The sequence below is a fragment of the Diceros bicornis genome, chromosome 18, assembly GCF_020826845.1.
Source record: "Diceros bicornis minor isolate mBicDic1 chromosome 18, mDicBic1.mat.cur, whole genome shotgun sequence".
In the NCBI taxonomy this organism is placed as follows: domain Eukaryota; kingdom Metazoa; phylum Chordata; class Mammalia; order Perissodactyla; family Rhinocerotidae; genus Diceros; species Diceros bicornis.
In genome coordinates, this window is record NC_080757.1 from 41426887 (window position 1) to 41444058 (window position 17172).

General features: G+C 48.4%; 1 protein-coding gene across 3 annotated transcripts in view; it reads right to left on the reverse strand.

The window, feature by feature from the left end:
- The window catches only part of STAT5B (signal transducer and activator of transcription 5B), a 58640-nt gene extending 50690 nt beyond the window's left edge, over positions 1-7950 (reverse strand). For 2 of the 3 annotated variants that reach the window (XM_058561005.1, XM_058561007.1), the window contains exon 1: positions 7838-7950. The gene's annotated coding sequence lies outside the window, so the exon portion shown is untranslated. The remainder of the gene's footprint in view (positions 1-7837) is intronic. The other variant, XM_058561008.1, reaches the window with a different exon arrangement.
- Between the last annotated feature and the right edge of the window lie 9222 nt (positions 7951-17172).

The following is a 17172-nucleotide window of genomic DNA, read 5'->3' on the forward strand; positions in this document are numbered from 1 at the left end:
CATCAATATTTTCTTTGATGCTTTATTCCATAAAAGCCACTGTTTTTATGTTTGTCCTGTTCAAATTTACCAGTATAACTGGAACGTAATGTCAAGTTCTGTCCAAACTAGACCTCTCACACTTGGTGATGAAAATTCAAAATCATAAATTTTGACAATGTCACACTTCTAGGACAAAATTTAAAACGCGCGCTTGAGGTAATAAGTTATCTTACTTAAGGACCCATTCCTTTAAAATTATGTGCTTTGCTCTGGTATTGTAAAATCAAGGGATCATGCTGCATCACCAACTCAGCATGTTAATTGTAGCCATGTCATTCAGGAAGCCAAATATTTTCTATTTTGTTTTGATACCTTGAACAGTTAAGGAGGAAGGCCAATCTCTACACACAATACAATGAATATAGTATTTTTACTTGATATTTAAACTCATCGCAAGATAAACTCATCTTTAAAATATGCTTAGGATATCCTTCAGGATTTCCACATATCATTACATAATTGAAACAATAACAACAGCATAAAAAGAAGGAATATTTGCATTGCGTCTCTATATATTAGACCTTCCATACCTTTTACTGTCTTACTTTGTAGGGTAAGGCTCTACAATGTCCAATTCTCACTATGATTCCCCCTCACTTTCTACCAGAAACAGATCACAAATCCTAAAAACATAAACTCACAGTGTGAACTGACTTTCATTTTGTAAAGAGCTGTATATTTTTGGAGATCTCTAGTTTGCCACTTTTCTCAAGCCTAAAAGATGACCAAAAGATTTTTGGAAACATGAAACAAAACAAAAAAATAGAATTAGCATTGTTTCTGAGAGAACATTTTATCTGGTTTAAACTATGAATGAATATCTTATAGAATGTTATATTATAAAGCTGATAAACTCCAATTGTTAGCACTTTAACAGATTAAATGCTCAATAGTTTCTCTTTACAAATGCTTCAATGACATTTGTGAATGCAGCAATTGAAAACATTTCACCCAGGTTGGATTTTTAAATCCCATACTTTACAAAAACATAGTGATTTGTCACCAGCTATAGGTTCTGAATTTCAGACAACACAAAATAGTTTTTCACAAACTTTCTAATTTACTCTCATCTAAAGGCTGGAAAACCCCACTGAAGGCTTTTTAAACTCATCAGTCATAGAAAAAAAAAAAAAACAGCTTTAATTGTAGGATCTTACTGACACAAACATAAGGAAATTCTGAGTTATAGATACTTCTTCACATTAAGCTTTTTCCACTGACATTGTAACTTCTGTCAACATTCAAAGAAAATTCAACCCTGGTCAAAGGTGACAGTTTGACAATTCTGGAAGCTAACATCCTCTGTTTATTTGAACAAGTTTATACTCTCTGCTCAGGGAACTGAAGTTTTCCTCATCCCTGACTTCATCTCTCAGATTCAAATCACTGCACTTTTAAGGCTGTGAATTCTGTCTCCAAGATTTAACTTCACAATCCACCTCCAAGGAAAAGTGCTGAGAGAAAATAAGCATCAGATATGAAAAGGAACACATTTCTGAGACTGGTCTCTAATAGCATTTGCACAGCGCTAAACACAAAAATTAGTTCAGTTGCCTTAAAAATTATCCCCCCAAATTAAAATTCTTAAGTCCTTCTATCTCAGAAATCACAATTAGTAGTTCTAAAAAGCTTCCATAAAACAAGATTAGGACCATAAATCCTTTCAAAATAAAGTTGTGAATAAAATGAGCTGGATACTTGAATGCTCAGTCAACAAACAGGAGTGTCACGTGCCACACTGGCGTACAAGATCCTTTTGTTTGTAAATAGAGGGTGAGGAGACAGCTTATAGCTCTTCTCCTATGATGTATACGGCAATGCTGGTGGAAGAACAACAAAGGGCAACTTTTAGTTAAAATTAAGATGCTCTCTGTTTTAATATAATTTCCACTAGGAATATACACGTTAGTTGGGAAAATACTTAACATCACCTTCATAAACTTAAAAAATTCCAAATATATATAAAACATTTTCTATTTTTTTGTTGTTCTAAAAACAAATGAGAACACAAATAAATATGTCTTAAAGAAACCAAACGTCTTATTAACAAGTTGCAGTTGCCTGCTCCCCTTTGCAGTCCAGTGGGTAAAAATGCAACCTCTGGCATCAGCTTGGCCTGGGTTGGATCCAGCCCTGCCACTACCGCAATGTGACGTTGGACAAGTTACTTAACTTCTCTGTGGCCATTTCTTCATCTTTCATCTGAGGATAATACCCATCCCTCTGAGGATGATGAGTTAGAACATGGCAAGAGCTTATAATCGTGTCTGCTTGGCACACTGTAAGTGGACAGTGTTAGGTACTGTTTTTATTATCTTTCTACTTTTAGGCTTTGGACATCATTTTAAGTACTTTTTAATTAATTTTCTGATCACTTTTTGAAAAATGGCCTAATATTTATTATACAGAAAATGAGTATATCTTCCCAGATGAGCCCATGGTAAGTAGAACTACAGCCCAGAGTCATAAATCGTTGTTTTGAATACAAATTATGGATGTGGCTGTTACTGGTAACTTTGGCTTGATTTCCCATATGCAAAAAAATCCCCTAACAGGGGAAAATAAGCAGTATTAGAAAACACTTGGGTTTGCCCTGTCATCATTGCAGGGTAAAGCCAAATTCACTTTTACTGGCCTGATGGGCATTGAAAATATTAGTCACAAAATTAATCCCAACAAATAACAATAATTGATTGGTGCCTTGATGTATTTCCCCTTGTCTTCCCCAACCTTTCTCTAACTAGTCAGAAAGGAAAGTTTTCATATTTTCTGAGAATCTCATTACTGCTCTCAAACCATACTCTATATCTTAGTATAATTAAAAAAATGAGTCAGCACAAGCACCTCCAAAAACTAGCAGTGCAGAGAATATGGAGATATTTCTCTTCATAACAGAAATCTGGGAAAATTAAAAAAAGAGTTAGAAGTTCCAAAAGCAACAAGAGAATAAATGGAGAGTGAGTGTTGGAGTAGATTTTGCAAGTTGGCTTCCAAAAAATAAATGTCCTTTATCAATCAATATATGTATTTTTCATCTTAATAGTACTATAATACAGGAGAAACGCATGAAATTATTATGAATAAACCCAAAGAAGAAAATATCCAGTATGTGACAAATTGTAACTGCTCCCTTCTTGAATATTGGGGGGAAATGAGAGGTCAAGATACTCTATTAACCTCATTTGTAAATTGCATTATGCATAACCGTGCATAATTATTCATAACTGTATTGTATTCTAACTGTACTAGTAATGTGATCCAAAAGAAAATTTAGGAGAGAGAAACTGCCCCTAAACTGCAAACATATTTGAATTCCAATTTAATTAGGAGTCTATTTAGTCATTACGCTTCTTAGAAAAGTTAGGTGGAGGCCAGGAAAAGTCCACTTGCTTCAGTCACAGAAACAATACTACACGTACTCCTTTCGAGGATATGCTCCTCAAGACTCCTCATAACTCATACTCCAACATTCACAGTACAAGTGACCTACCACATAAAAACTATCCAGGAGGGTCAAGGAAGAGTTTTACAGCTGGGGGTGATTCCTCCCGAGTTCTACTACCATACCCTAAACTTCTCCTTGTTCTTATTTAGCTCCTCCATGACATTCTGCACAGCTTTTAGGTGAAGTCAGAAAAACTGCTACAGTTACTGCTTAACACCTGGGGTTCTATATCATATAAATCCCGTGGCAACCTCCCTTTAAAGCTCTGACATTCAAGGCTCCACATAACATGTTTCAACTCTACCTTAGTGCGTGCATTTTCTAGGTACCTGGAAGGAAACAGATAGCAGCAGCCCCATTTTTCTGTTAATTTCACCCTTGTTGTTGTTGTTTTAAGATTCCTTCCAAGGCTGCTAAACCTTGAAGAGAGTTGGTAAAAGATTCAGGAATGTCTTGCCTTCCCAACTGGGTCTTCAGGCTGAACTCAATAAAGCTGTCATGAAGTAGTACAATAGGTCAAAGACAAACCACATGGCATCTGGCGCTTGTCTTTATATGTTTAAAATAAAAATGTGACACTACAAGAAGGTTAACATGTGGACCTAATTTTGAAAATATAAACAGGAAGCACCCCCACCCCAATATTACCATTTAGAAAAAAAGGAAACCAAACCTCAAAGATACCTTCCAAGGAAGTCATGGGTGTGACCAAAACTAACAAAAGTAATAAAACGTCATCTAAAACTCTGAAACCACCAAAAGTGAGGGTCTCATTGAACCAACCAAAAATCAAACACCTGTAAATTACTCCTCTCTTTGATTAGTAAAAATAGCATAGATTTAGAGATGTAAAATCTTCTCCAAACTGGCATAGGTTTTTCAGTAGTAAAGGATCACCATTAATAAGAAAACATCCAATGTCAATATCCTACTTAAAATACGGACACGATAATTAAGAGTGAATGCAGGGGCTGGCCCGTGGCGTAGTGGTTAAGGTGCGCGCGCGGGGCCCGGGTTCAGATCCCTGGCGCGCACCGTCGCACCGCTTATCAGGCCATGCTGTGGTGGCGTCCCATGTAAAGTGGAGGAAGATGGGCACGATGTTGGCCCAGGGCCAGTCTTCCTCAGCAAAAAAAGAGGAGGATTGGCATGGATGTTAGCTCAGGGATGATCTTCCTCACCAAAAAAAAAAAAAAAAAAAAAAGAGTGAATGCAATTTTCAAAAAAAACTTTTTATCACTGTGATGCTCACGATTTAAATGCACAAAAACTGTCTGATCAATGGAAACTAGATTGTTAAATTTGACTTTCTTATTCCCAGAAATAAGCATAAAACTGTGGTATTTCCAATATTGCAGAGGAAAAAATACTTCTGATTTTAGAACAATTCTATTAACAAAGCTCAGATTTAAAGAAAAATTTTTTCCTTTAAACACCACACAAAATTGGGGACAGTGATACTTGAGAGCCAACTTTTAAACATTATTTTTATTAAGAAGTTCCAGAGTCAAAGTATTTTCTTACTTCATTACGCAGTAAAAGGATATTCTTCTGAAGAGCTCAGTAACCTGGAATTGTCAGATAACTTTTTAAAAGAATGTTTCAAATGCTCAAGACAAATTAACAAAAAGACTGGAGGTTTTTTGCTTCCTTTTGTAGGAATAATGTGGTAATCTACACTCTAATAGAAGGGAAAAAATGTGTCACTGGTAGTTAGAACTTCCAGAAATCTGTGAATACTTTACAAGATACACACATGTTTGCAGGGCACTGGAATAGTTAATCTTCCTTTGATTCTACCTTCAACCTCAATCTAATGTTGAGCATGCTATGTACCTATTTATAACATCTTCCTTTTATAATAAGAAAAGGCTACCTGTATCACCTACCTACACAAAAACAAGCCAAATGAACCACCACAAGCGCATTCATAAATATAAACCTAACACAAATCACAAATAATTTGAATACTAACACTAATATAACTTGAAAAAATTGACATAAGTACCAAAAGAGCAATAAATGACACCTTTTACTAGTCTTGACGTCGTTTTTGCATATGTAAATAAAATTTTTAAAAATCAATTGAGAGCAAGAAAATGATGATGAAATGAGAAGTTGGGGCACAATAGGAAGTGCTGACCAAAATATTTATGTTGTAACACTCCAAACAATGAGAGCACTTTTCCCCCCTTCTACCATATATATCACGAAGTATCCATTTAAGGAATATATCCATCTTAAATTTCTTAACACAAGCCATATTAAGATCCTGCTGGCAAAAATGTGAATACTGAAAAGGCGAGGACTCATGAGAAGGTGGGATAATTTATTTAGTTGGGTAGACAGCAAAGATTTTGTGCAGTTTAGCTCTGAGTTATGCAATAACCAAACTGCTGGTGATAGAAATCAACTTTTTTTTTTCCCCGATGTTTTGCTTTTTTAAAACAAGATCTCTCCATTCCTTCCCTGTGTCTCAACCAGATACTTGAAGTTATCATCTTTCAAAGGCTACAGAAAACAAGTAATGTACTAGATTACACTTGGTAGTGTTTTAATTAAACATGACAGACATCACAAAGTGTCACATAGTCTTGCTTAAAATCGGCAGCCCGGTCTCTCATTTACACTATCAAGTCTAACAACTGTGGTCTTCCATGAGATGGAAATTGGTACCAAAACAAACAAAAAGCCTGAAGCTTTCAAATGAAGTCAATCAATAGGATTCCACCATTTGAAATGATCAGAACTATCCAGTGTTCATAGTGTTACAAAATTAAATTAGAAAGACATGAAAGGCACACTAAATAAAATATATCCTCTTCTAAGAACTATAGCCAAGGAATATAAACATTATAATACAAACAAACGAACAATAACAGAAGAAGGTAGAAGAGGGAAAGTTCTATTATCTTAATTGAATGATAACAAAATTATTTGAAAAAATATACTCAACAGCTGAAAGCGTAGTATAGCCCAGGAGGCAACCCAATCACTTTGGAAATCTAACATACAAGCAGATGATAAACACCAAGACTGAAGACTGAAAAAATGACATGAGCTCAGTTTAACAATTTGGTGACACACTAGCCCTTTCAAGGGGCATTCCCGAGGATATTCCAGAGACAATTTACGGAATTGTATTTAGGCAAAGACCTACTACTTCACTGTGCCTTGGGAACAGCACCGATCTGACAGTCCTCAGACCGACATTTCACTCCCTAACTACTAAAAAGCTGTGTGAAATGAGCAGGCCACTGACGCCATCTATCTGGGCCTCAGTTTCCACATTCTACAATAAACGAATGTAGCACAACCGCCGGGGTCCTTTCCAGCTCTAACATTCTATCACCCACTTTTACCACTATTTATCTGATACGAAGGTATGACAGGATCAGAGGGGACAAGAGGAAAAAGCACTGGGCATGGCTCTTTGGGAAAGAGAGGATCGGTATCTCTCTTTGCTTTTAAAATTCTTGTGGTTTTCATTAATCCCATCCTCCTAAAAGCTGGCGCTTGTTTTTCTTCTTTGCCTTTTCCATCACTGCTGGCTACAAGTGTTTGCAAACGCCTCTTGCTCCACACAAGTTCTTTCCTCTTTGATCAGCCTGACCATCTTGCCAGATTCCTTTAGCCTCCGACCAGTTTTTGTGACACAACGACTCTCCTTCCGACTCTCCATATCTACCCCCGACACCAGGAGCACTTTTTTACTCTTTATCCCCGGCTAGAAAAAAAGAACACGCTGCATCCCGCTGCCACACGCACAAGCCGGGGCCTGGCAGGTCCTGATGCGGGACCCCGCACCCCAGAGCCTTATCCAAAGGTTCGCATTTGTTGTCTTGACTCCTTATAAGGCCCTGTTCCTTGAAGCTTTGCTAATACCCCCACCCCACGGGGCACCCCCGGGCTCATCCCACCTCCGGGAGTCGCAGATACCTCTTTTGAAAAAAGGAGGAAAAGCAACGAGACGGTAGGGGCTGTTCGGAACTGCAACACGAAGGTGAGAGGCGGCCGACAGTGGCCCCCTTGGCTCCCGAGGGTCGGCGCGGGGGGCCCCTCACACTCCCATCCAGCCCCACGCGCACGCACACTCTCCACCTCCCGCCCCGCCGCAGCCCCCGCCGCAGCCCCCGCACGAAGCCCCGCGCGCCCCAGCCCCCCCCACCCCCCCCCACCGCCCCCCTTCCCGAGCGCGCAGCCACCGCGGCCGCCTCCGGCCGGGGGAGCGATGGCGGCGGCGCGGCCCTGCCCGGCGTCTCGGCGGCCGGGGCGCGGGGCCCCGCCCGGGCGGGCTCCCCGGCCTCTCTCCCCCGGCCCCGAGCCCAGGGCTCGCCCCGCAGTTCCTACCTCGCTCGGCCCCTCGGGCGCCAGCGGCTGCCTCCCGCCCGCTCTCTCGCTCGCTCCCTCCCGCGCCGAGTCGCCTGCGCAGGGTCCCCGCCCGGGGTGACGGCTCCGGCCGCCGACTCTCCTCACGCCGGGGCCCACGGGGGCGCGCGCGCCTTTCCAGCGCGGAGGCCCGGCTGCGCGCGCCGCCCGCAGCCCCGAGCGCGCCCCGCGCCGGCGCGCGCCGCTTCCTGGTTCTGCCCGGCGCGCGCTCGCGAGCCCCGCGGTCGCTCACACCCTCTCGGCCGGCGCTCTGGAGGGACCCGCCGCCCCCTCCGCGCAGCCGGGGTGGCGGCGCGCTCGGGGACCCGGCGCCGCGCGCAGCCCCCCTTTTCGCGGAGGTGAGGTGGCTCCCCAGCTCGGCTCCCACGGGCCACAAGCACATGCTGCCTTGTTTGGGTAGGGTCGACCACCACGAGCAGGGCTCGGGCCGGACTGTGGTGGTCGCGTTGATTGGCCCCCCTCCGCGGCCCGCCCACCTTCCTTCCCCGGGTTGAGGCCCGCGTTCCGGGTCCCGTCCCTCCCGGGCCGAGGGCAGAAGTCCACCGCTGCCCCATCAATAATTATCCCGGGTTTGCTCCCTGGAGGGCGTTTCAGCCACTGCTCCTGCCGCTTACCACCCAGAGGGGCAGAGGGCCTGAATGGACACAGCAGGAATTTACATTCGCCCATGCCGACTGGATCACTCCACTGTTCCAGAGTGAATCTATGGGGGACAGGGGCGTCTGAGACCCTTTCCCTCCCTGGGGACTCTTGCTAGCTCCCACCAGTCAGAGCTGCAGAAGGCACTGACGGCTCTCTCCAGAGAAAGAAGAGTAAGCAGGATGGCCTCTGTAAGATCCAGGGGAAACGGGTCTCTCAGAGCCCTTTTCCTGTAATGGGGAGGAGGTGCGTGTCTCAGAAGCCACCCTGAGTCACCCACTCTCCTCTCCTCTGGCTACATCTCCGGAGCTGGCCAACGGTTTCCCTGGCAACCCTCCAAGGCCCAGCACCAAAGCGAGGAAGGCATGTCAGATCTCCAGAAACCCAGCCGCAGGGACAGAAGGAGGAGAAGGACCCACACATACACACAGAGCATCCCTTCTCTACAGTCTGAAAACCTTCATGTCCAAAGATGACCAAGAACTGCGAGTCCTCTAGTTCTCCCATAATCCTCCTTTGGAAGCTCTTCCAGCAGCCTTCGCTTCACCTCCAGAATAACGCCAGCCGCAAAGATCTTTGTGTGTGGAGCTGATCACAAAGTCCTTCTCCCCCACCTGGGCTACTGCTTCTGTCCCACACTCTGGGCCAACACCTGGCACGTACTTTGCACGGAGTAGATGCAGGGAGCTTCGAGGCCAGAGCAGAAGGACAGGCTGGAGCGGGAAGCTGGACGGAAGCACGAGCCGCCCTGGGCTCTCTGGCAACCCCTCTGACAGTCACTGTCCATGATGTTGTGACACTTGGGCACACCATTTTTCTCTTTTTTGTAAGCCTTCCTGCCTGCACACATGCTGTTCCCTCCACCTGGAAAGTCCTCCTGCCCTCTGGCTGTCTGCCATTCCGTGACACTTGCTCCAGGCAGTATGAACTTTGCCCTCCCTGTTTCCCACCACACGTTGTTCATGCCTCTATTATGGCACCTCTCGTGTTGAAGGACAGTTTCTTTTTTACATGTCTCTCTACTCCCAACAGCACACAATAATTCCTTTAAATCCTCCCACCCTGTGCCCAGCCCAGGGCACACACGCAAAGAGCACAGACTCTAAAACCAAACTCACTGTCAACAACTTGAGCCATGATCTTGAGCAAGTTTTCTGCCTCGATTTCCTCATTGTAATGTGATGACAGTAATAGGATCTACCTCATTACATTGTTGTGAGAATTAAGTGAGTTAATAATGTAAAGTGCTTTGAATGCTGTACAGCACTATAGGGCTGTTAACTATTACTGCATTCGTTTAGTAACAGCTAAGATTTACACCCCACTTCCTAGAACTGGTCAGGTCTAGGACTCAATGCAGCTGCCTAGGCTGCTGGTGAGCAGCAGCTGCAGGGTGCTAGTTTGAATGCCCTGGAGGGCAGGACAGGTATGTCTCCCTATTCTTGCATCTCACAGGACATCTCTGACTGACCACTAGGCACCAAGCTAGATCTGGCTGGCTGTGTGCACAGACACAAAGGACGGAATGTTCTGGATGACTACCTCAGCAAAACAAGAATGTTGTCAACCTGAGACAGGAAGGAAGGTCCAACACCTACCTCTCCTTACTTGTCAATTCAGATGAGGTGAGAGCCTCTTCTCCTGAGCCTCAGGGACATTGTCCCCTAAGTTGAGAAGACACCAGACTGATATGACACAGAAGGAGCCCTAGAAAGAAAGAAACTGAACAGGAAGCTAGGATCCAGAAATACCCTGCAGAGAGGCCACATAGAAAAGTCCCAGAGACATACCTGCAGATGGAGAGATGTCCCCTGGAGAGAGAGTTGTTGTCATCTCTTAGCCCACCCTGGCCTGACCCAGGAGAGAAAGAGGCTTGAGGGGGAGCCTGGAAGTCTGGTGGGCAGCCTTTGTCCATCTACCCAACCTACTCTCAAGCAGGGATGACTCCAGCCTCCTTCTCTCACTCTCGTGGACAGGCATGTGGCTACCACAGAGAACAACGCCTCCACTTCACATCCTCCCTCAGCCCTGCCCAGCCACAGGGAGATCATGAGGCCATTTTCTGGAAACGTAATTGAAACCACAACCACGATTCCCTCTAGCCAGAGACCCACGCTCACACGCTCATGTGGCGTCCCTCTCCAGAACTCTCTGGACCCCGGAAATCAGGCTGGCCCTGGGAGACCACCGGCTACACAGTAGCCAAGGAATGACACTGGCAGGAACTTTTCTTCTTCCATAGGGGAATGATTCTGCCCTATTAAGTCACTACAGGCTCCTGGCGCCATGGGAGGACGCATTGGACACTCAACAGACAGGAAGGCAGAGACCCCAGATCTCCAGGGCCTCAGAATGGAGTTTTGTCACAGCCAGTGTTTCAGGAGGGGCTCTGTCCTTGTCAGGGCTGACTGCTGCCAGAGAGTGGGAGGTGAAAAGAGCCTAGATTTACCATTCAATCTGGTTCCAAATCATAGCTCTGCCAACTTACCAGCTGTGTGACCTTAGGCAAAGTACTTAACTTTTCTGAGGGTTTCAGTTTCCCCTCATGTGTAAGTCAGAGGAGTAAAGTATACCATATATTTGTAAATGCATAGAATCTTTCTGGTAGTACACACCTCACCCTGGTAACTGTGGGTGCCCCTGCAGAGGGGACCTGGGGGACAGGAAAGGAGAGAGACTAACTTTTCACCATATATCCTTTAGAATTCTTCTGAGTTTTGTACTATGCGCTCTGCTACCTATTAAAACATTAGGAAAAGGAACATTTTTTAAAAGAAAAAAGAGAGAGAGTGTTTGTGAAAGTAACTAAGCATCATGCCTGGCTTGTGGAAGGCACTTGATAAATGAGCATTTTCTCTCTCTCTTTCCCTCAGCCCAGCCCCAGCCAGCTGGCTGGGCCGGGAGGGAGTGGGCATGGTGGTGGAGCCTGGGGTGGGCGGATGTGAGGGGAACAATGGGTGTGCAGGTCCTTGCAGGACTCACCACCTGGAGATTCTCACATGCCCTCCGGCTTGCTCCCATGTGCCTCACCTGCCCGGGCTCCCTTCCAGCCAGAGCTAAAGGGGTGGCTCTCTGGAAAGCCTGAGGGGCCCCTGCCTGCCTCCTAGGACAGGGTCACCGTGCCCTCTCCACACAGAGTCCTAGGGCAACGCTGCTTTATCCAGAGGGCAGTGTTGACCCCGAGGAGGAGCAGAATGTCCCCTCAGCCAGTATCTTGCTGGCTTGCCGGGTTGGGTAAAGAACTCACAAGTCAGCCCAGCGCCAGGCAAAGATGAGGCTGCTCTGCTGCTGCCATGGGCAGGAGAGCAGGTCAGTAAGATTAGAGCAGGCAGAGCCAGGGCGGCAGAGGAGAGAACCTTCTGGGTGCTGTGGGTCAGGAGGTGTGAAAGAGAAATGGGTCTGCACCGTGCAAGGGAAACCCTGAACCGTAGGAGCTTGAGGAAGCCCTGTCCTGTTTAAGGGACCTTCATTAATTCAACAAATATATATAAAGCCGCTATTAGGAAGCAAGCAGGGGCACACAGCCCTTTGGGCAACTAGTTAGAGGCATAAGAGGAGGCCTGCAATACAGGATTGAGGGGCTACAGGAGTGCAGAGGAGAAAATGCTAGCTCTCCTGGCCAAGGTCCCTGAACACCTACTGTGTGCTAGGCACTATAACTGAGTCTTCATAGCAACCCTGGGATGTGGGTCTTGCTGTTCTCCTTTTACAAAGGAGGTTACTCAGCTCAGAGAGGCAGACTCACATGCCCAAAATCACACCGCAGAGCCAGGGTTTGCACCAGGTCCTTAGGACTCCAAAGCCTTTGTGCTTTCCTCTACACCACACTGACCCTCTGAAAGATGAGGAAAATGTCACCAGGTGGCCGAGGGAAGAATGGCATTCCAGGGAGGTGGAACTGAGAAGGCAAAAGCTTGCAGTTGAGAGGGGCCAGTGCACTGGCGGAACTGTACGGCTGAAGCACGGAGTGAAGGGAAGGCCCAGGCTTGGGGCTGATCTCAGCAGCAAATGAAGGCCAGGTCAGTAGCCAGTGAGGAGGGGAAGGGGCGTTGGCCCTTCTTCATTTTGGTTTTATAGCCCCCACTGGCTCCTGGGGCTAGGGAGCTGATTTTGGAGGCTGGGATCAGGGGAGCGGGCAGGGAAGATGTGGGTGGGCTTGTGCACACGACAAACCAGAAAACGGTGAGAAACAGAGAAAGGAACCCCCTCCAGTCATAACAAAGGAAAGCGGCAGAGTGGTGGGGAACAGCGGGGAGGGAGATGCACAGTCCTCTCCCACACAACCCCCCGCAGGGCTTGAGGTCGGATACTGGGCTGGCTAAAGCACAGAAGATTTCTTGTTGGGCTGGAAGGAGGAGAAACTAGCTCAGCGAGAAGAGGGTCCTGGTAGTCATCATGGATGAGGATGGGAGCCAGACCCGACCTAGGGCTGCTCAGGACAGCGGATAGTCCCACTCAGCTGCCCAGCTCTGTGCCCGTGGCCCTCTCCTCTCTCTCACCAGGCCTACCCCTGCAATGGGGAAGGTGGGCTCCTCCCTGCCCTCCTGACCAGATAGGAAGCGTGCGCTCAGCACAGACACTGCACCCCTCCTCTCGGTGGCCTGCAAGCGTCTCTCCCAAGGCAGGCTGAAGGACAGGGCTGCTGGGCAAAGGCAGGCAGGATTCCCCCTCCCGCTCACCCTGTCAGTCCCGCACCCCTCCCCTCACTCTATTCCCAGAAACAGAGGACAGTCACTATGCCTCAGGCTGGATGGCCTTGTGTTCTCTTGGTGACTTCACTGTAAACTGACTTCCCTGAAGAGTGGCAGAGGACAAAGGACAGAGGCAGGAAGGGTGGACAGGCTTCACCTGGGACCCAGCAGCTCCTTCCCCTCCCCGCAATTCACATGGAATTCCTCACCACACGCATGCACACCCTCCCTACATCCTGCTCTGTCTTCACAGACAAGCGTCGGGACAGCGTTTCTACAGGGAGGTACTAGGAAGAGGAGACTCCGCGAGAGGCAGAGACCTTGATCTTGGGGGTGTGATATACACTGAGCATAGACTTCCAGGAGCTTCGGGGGTGGGGGCTGGAGTGGAGGTGGGCAATCCCAGCAAAGGCAAGGTGGGGGTGAGGCAGGACATCTAACAGCCCGAGGGCTTCAGCTCTCCCCAGCGCAGATACTTCCTGGAACACCTCCAGCTTTCTTGGGAAGGCTCTGCACCCCCACCCCACCTCCCCTCTGGCTCCTGCACAACAGGAACTCTCCTTGAAGAAAGGACTAGGAGCAGAGGAAACAAAGGCATCTCTGTACCACCTCCCTTTGCCCCCAGGGACGGTTAGGTCAAGGTGACCTCAGTCTGTTCTCCTCAGGGTAGGGGCATCTGCAGGGCCTTCTCAGCTAACCCTGTCTCCAAGGTCAGGCCAGAAACAGGACTTGAGATAATTCTTCTCTTCCTCCATAAACTCGAACCCACCTTCATGTAACACACAGGTCACTCTGCCTCATTCAACAGAGCAGGGGCATGGACTGGCATGGAAATGGAGGCGCCATGCTCCGCGCCACAGAACAATTATGGGCTAGCCCAGCCAAAGGAGACACCTTCACTCTGAGGGTGTGCTGGGGTTTTGGGAAGTTGAGAAAGGCTGTACAGCCATGTGCCACACAACATCGTTAGAGTCAAAAATGGACTGAATATATGATGGTGGTCCCATAAGATTAGTACCATATAGCCCAGGTGTGTAGCAGGCCATACCATCTAGGTTTATGTAAGTACACTCTGTGATGTTCACCCAACGACAAAATTGTTTAATGAAGCATGTCTCAGAGTGTGTCACTGTTGTTAAGTGACACACAACTGTACTGAGACCCTGCCCATAGGGCCAGGCAACTTGGATCCTGGTGCCAGCTGTGGACAGGTCTCTTCCCTGGCGTAATCACAAGGGATGATTCTGGCCCTGCTCACCTTCAAGGTTGTTGCAAGGATGGGTTGAGTTGAAGAATACAGCCATGTTTGTGCATGAATGTGCCATGATTCAGTTCAGGATGTGTGCATGGTGTGCTACTACAAACTAGACTAGGGATTATTATTATTCCCAATAAAATATGGTCAGTCTTCTTTGGGGGAATGTATTCCCATAAGATTTTTTTAATCCTTCCTCATTCCCCATGTAATGCTGCGACTTGAAATTGCAAATGAGGGGCTGTTAGGGGAGGCCAGCCTGCGACCCCAGCTCAGTCTGGACGCTAGGCAGTTTCTGATCTTCCTGAACCCCACATCCTAGGCCTCAGTTTTCTCCTCCATAGTCTGGGCCTCTAAAACCACCAGGGTGCTTTGTGGTGGGAAATAGCAGAGACCAAACCAGGGGGCTGAAAGCAAAAAGAAACCCCAAATTTGACATTTCCGGGTAGTTGTGTTATCCGGAGCTGTGACCACAGCCACCTCTGCCCCCAACCCAGCTCTGACACCTTTCCCTCCTCCGCTCCCTTGGGTGGCTTCTGCTCATCCTGGGAAAGCTCCAAAGCTCCTCCCCCTCTCCCGGCATCTAAAAGGGGGCACAGAGGCCCAAAGAAATGGAGAGAAACCCAGAACCAGACAGAGACCTGGACAGAAAGAATCAAAAGGAGGAAGAGAATCAAAAAGCAAGAGGAGGAAACACGCAAAGAAGGACGCTGGGCTTCAGGGCCTCCTGGCCAGGGAGGCCAAATGGGGAAAGAGCCCGAGGTCGGTGGGGAAGAGCGGTAGCCACTGGACACAAGGCGGGGGTGGGGGGGTGGGGGGGCATGTGAGGGCTTAGCAGGCCCTAGGGCACGTCCTTTTAGGCCAAGCCCTCCAGTTTTGTTCACTGGCACCTCAATGCTAGCATTTTAGGACCCAGGACTACCCCCGCCCTAGCCCAGCCCAGCCCAGCCCAGCCCAGCCCAGCCCAACCCAGCCAGATGTTTGGTGGGTGGGGCTGCCCACTGGAGCAGCAGGCCCCTGCAGGCCCCGGGGAAGAGGCTGGAAAGTTGGCTGCCTGGAAGTGAGCAGGCAGGGTCCCCACTCTGGAGCCGGCACCCCCATATCACCCTCTCCAGATGCCCAGATGTGAGTGCATGGCATCGGTGCTCCTCTGCCCTCCAGACGTGGCTCAGAGGAAACCCAAGGAATTTCTCCCACCGACTGACTTACCTGCTGGAAGTGAGAGGTTGGAGGGCACAGGTGCCAAGTCAGACCCACCCACCATGTGGCAGTGGGTTTGGATCTGCCACTGACAGGCTTTGTGACACTGGCCAAGGTACTTTCTCTCTCCACCCTCTGTTTCCCCATTTGTAAAATCATCTTTACAGTTATTTCCAACTCTGACACTTGACTCTCATCCCAGGTGACCCCCTAGCTCTGTGTGTCTCACCCTCCCCTGCCAAATCCACTGCACAGAGTGGAGGAAGAAGGGAGGGTGGGAGAGGTGTGCTCTCTCCTCCCTAGGGCTCCCCTGCAGAACACCTAAGGAGCAAGGTTTCCCCAGTCCTTTGCAAACCCCCTTATGGTTTTCAATTCCTTTCCTCATGATCCTGCCAACTAAGAGACTGTGACCACACATGGCAGTGGGGGGGGAGGACCCACACATTCCAGCTTCTGCAGCTTTAAACTTCAGTTTTTCTCTGAGGTAAAAAGAATGAAAGTGGGGGAGGTAGTGAGGGGCAAGGAAGGTAGGGGAGTGGATGGGGGGAGGGAATGGAGAGAAAGGGGCAGATCCAAGAAGGCATTAGGGAGGGAGGGAGGAAGAGGAAAATGATTCCCCCCAGGACACATGGTCTCAGCCCAGCTGGGCCTTGAGTGAGCAGCCAGGCTGTCTCCTCCATTTGTGCTGCCAATACCAGCTGCCAGGCAGAGGGGAGGCCCAGAGGAGAGGGAAGCTGGGCAAAGGGGATGGAAAGCTTCCAGTCTGGCCTTGCCCAACACCGCAGGCCCTGCAGGCTGTCAGTGAGGGGGCTGTGACCCAGGAAAGGCTCAGGGAGGGTGTTCCCTGCTCTGGCAAGGCCCATAGGCAGTCGTGAGCTTGTGAGGATTCAAGATAGCCCTCCCTGGACCTTTCTGAAGGTAGGACCGGCCTCAGATGTGACTGGGCTGGGTGAACAAAGCGGCAGGGTCATTTATGGATCATACTCTGCTGACTAGGCCATGTGCCACAGTGTGACTCTCGGCAAGCCCCTTCCCCTCTCTGGACTTCTGTTGCTTATTTGCAAAATTTCAGGAGGTTGGGTGAGTGCACGGTGGTGGGAGTAATGGAAGGAGGGGAGCTGGGGCCCTGGGAGCGAGCTGGCTTCTCTGGAATCTTCAGTCTTTCCCCTCCCTATGGCTTTGCCTCTGAGGTCACAAAAGCTGTGTCCCCAACCCACATAAACACACACGCGCACACACATTTACTCTTTTAATCTAGAGACTCAATAGATGACAAGCGCCAGAACTGGAAGGATATCCAGCTAGTCTAGCCCTTGCCTCCTCCCTTTTTACAGATGAGAAAACTGAGGCCCTGGTTTGGGATTTCCAGAACCCGGGATTTCCCGGCTCTGCCACCCCCGTCCTCCGGCCACCCCTGCGCCTCTGGCCCGCCACAGTCCCGGGCCGCAGGCCGCTGGGACTCCCGGGGGAGCCCGCCGTCGGGGCAGTCCCCACGCCCAGCGCCACCCAGC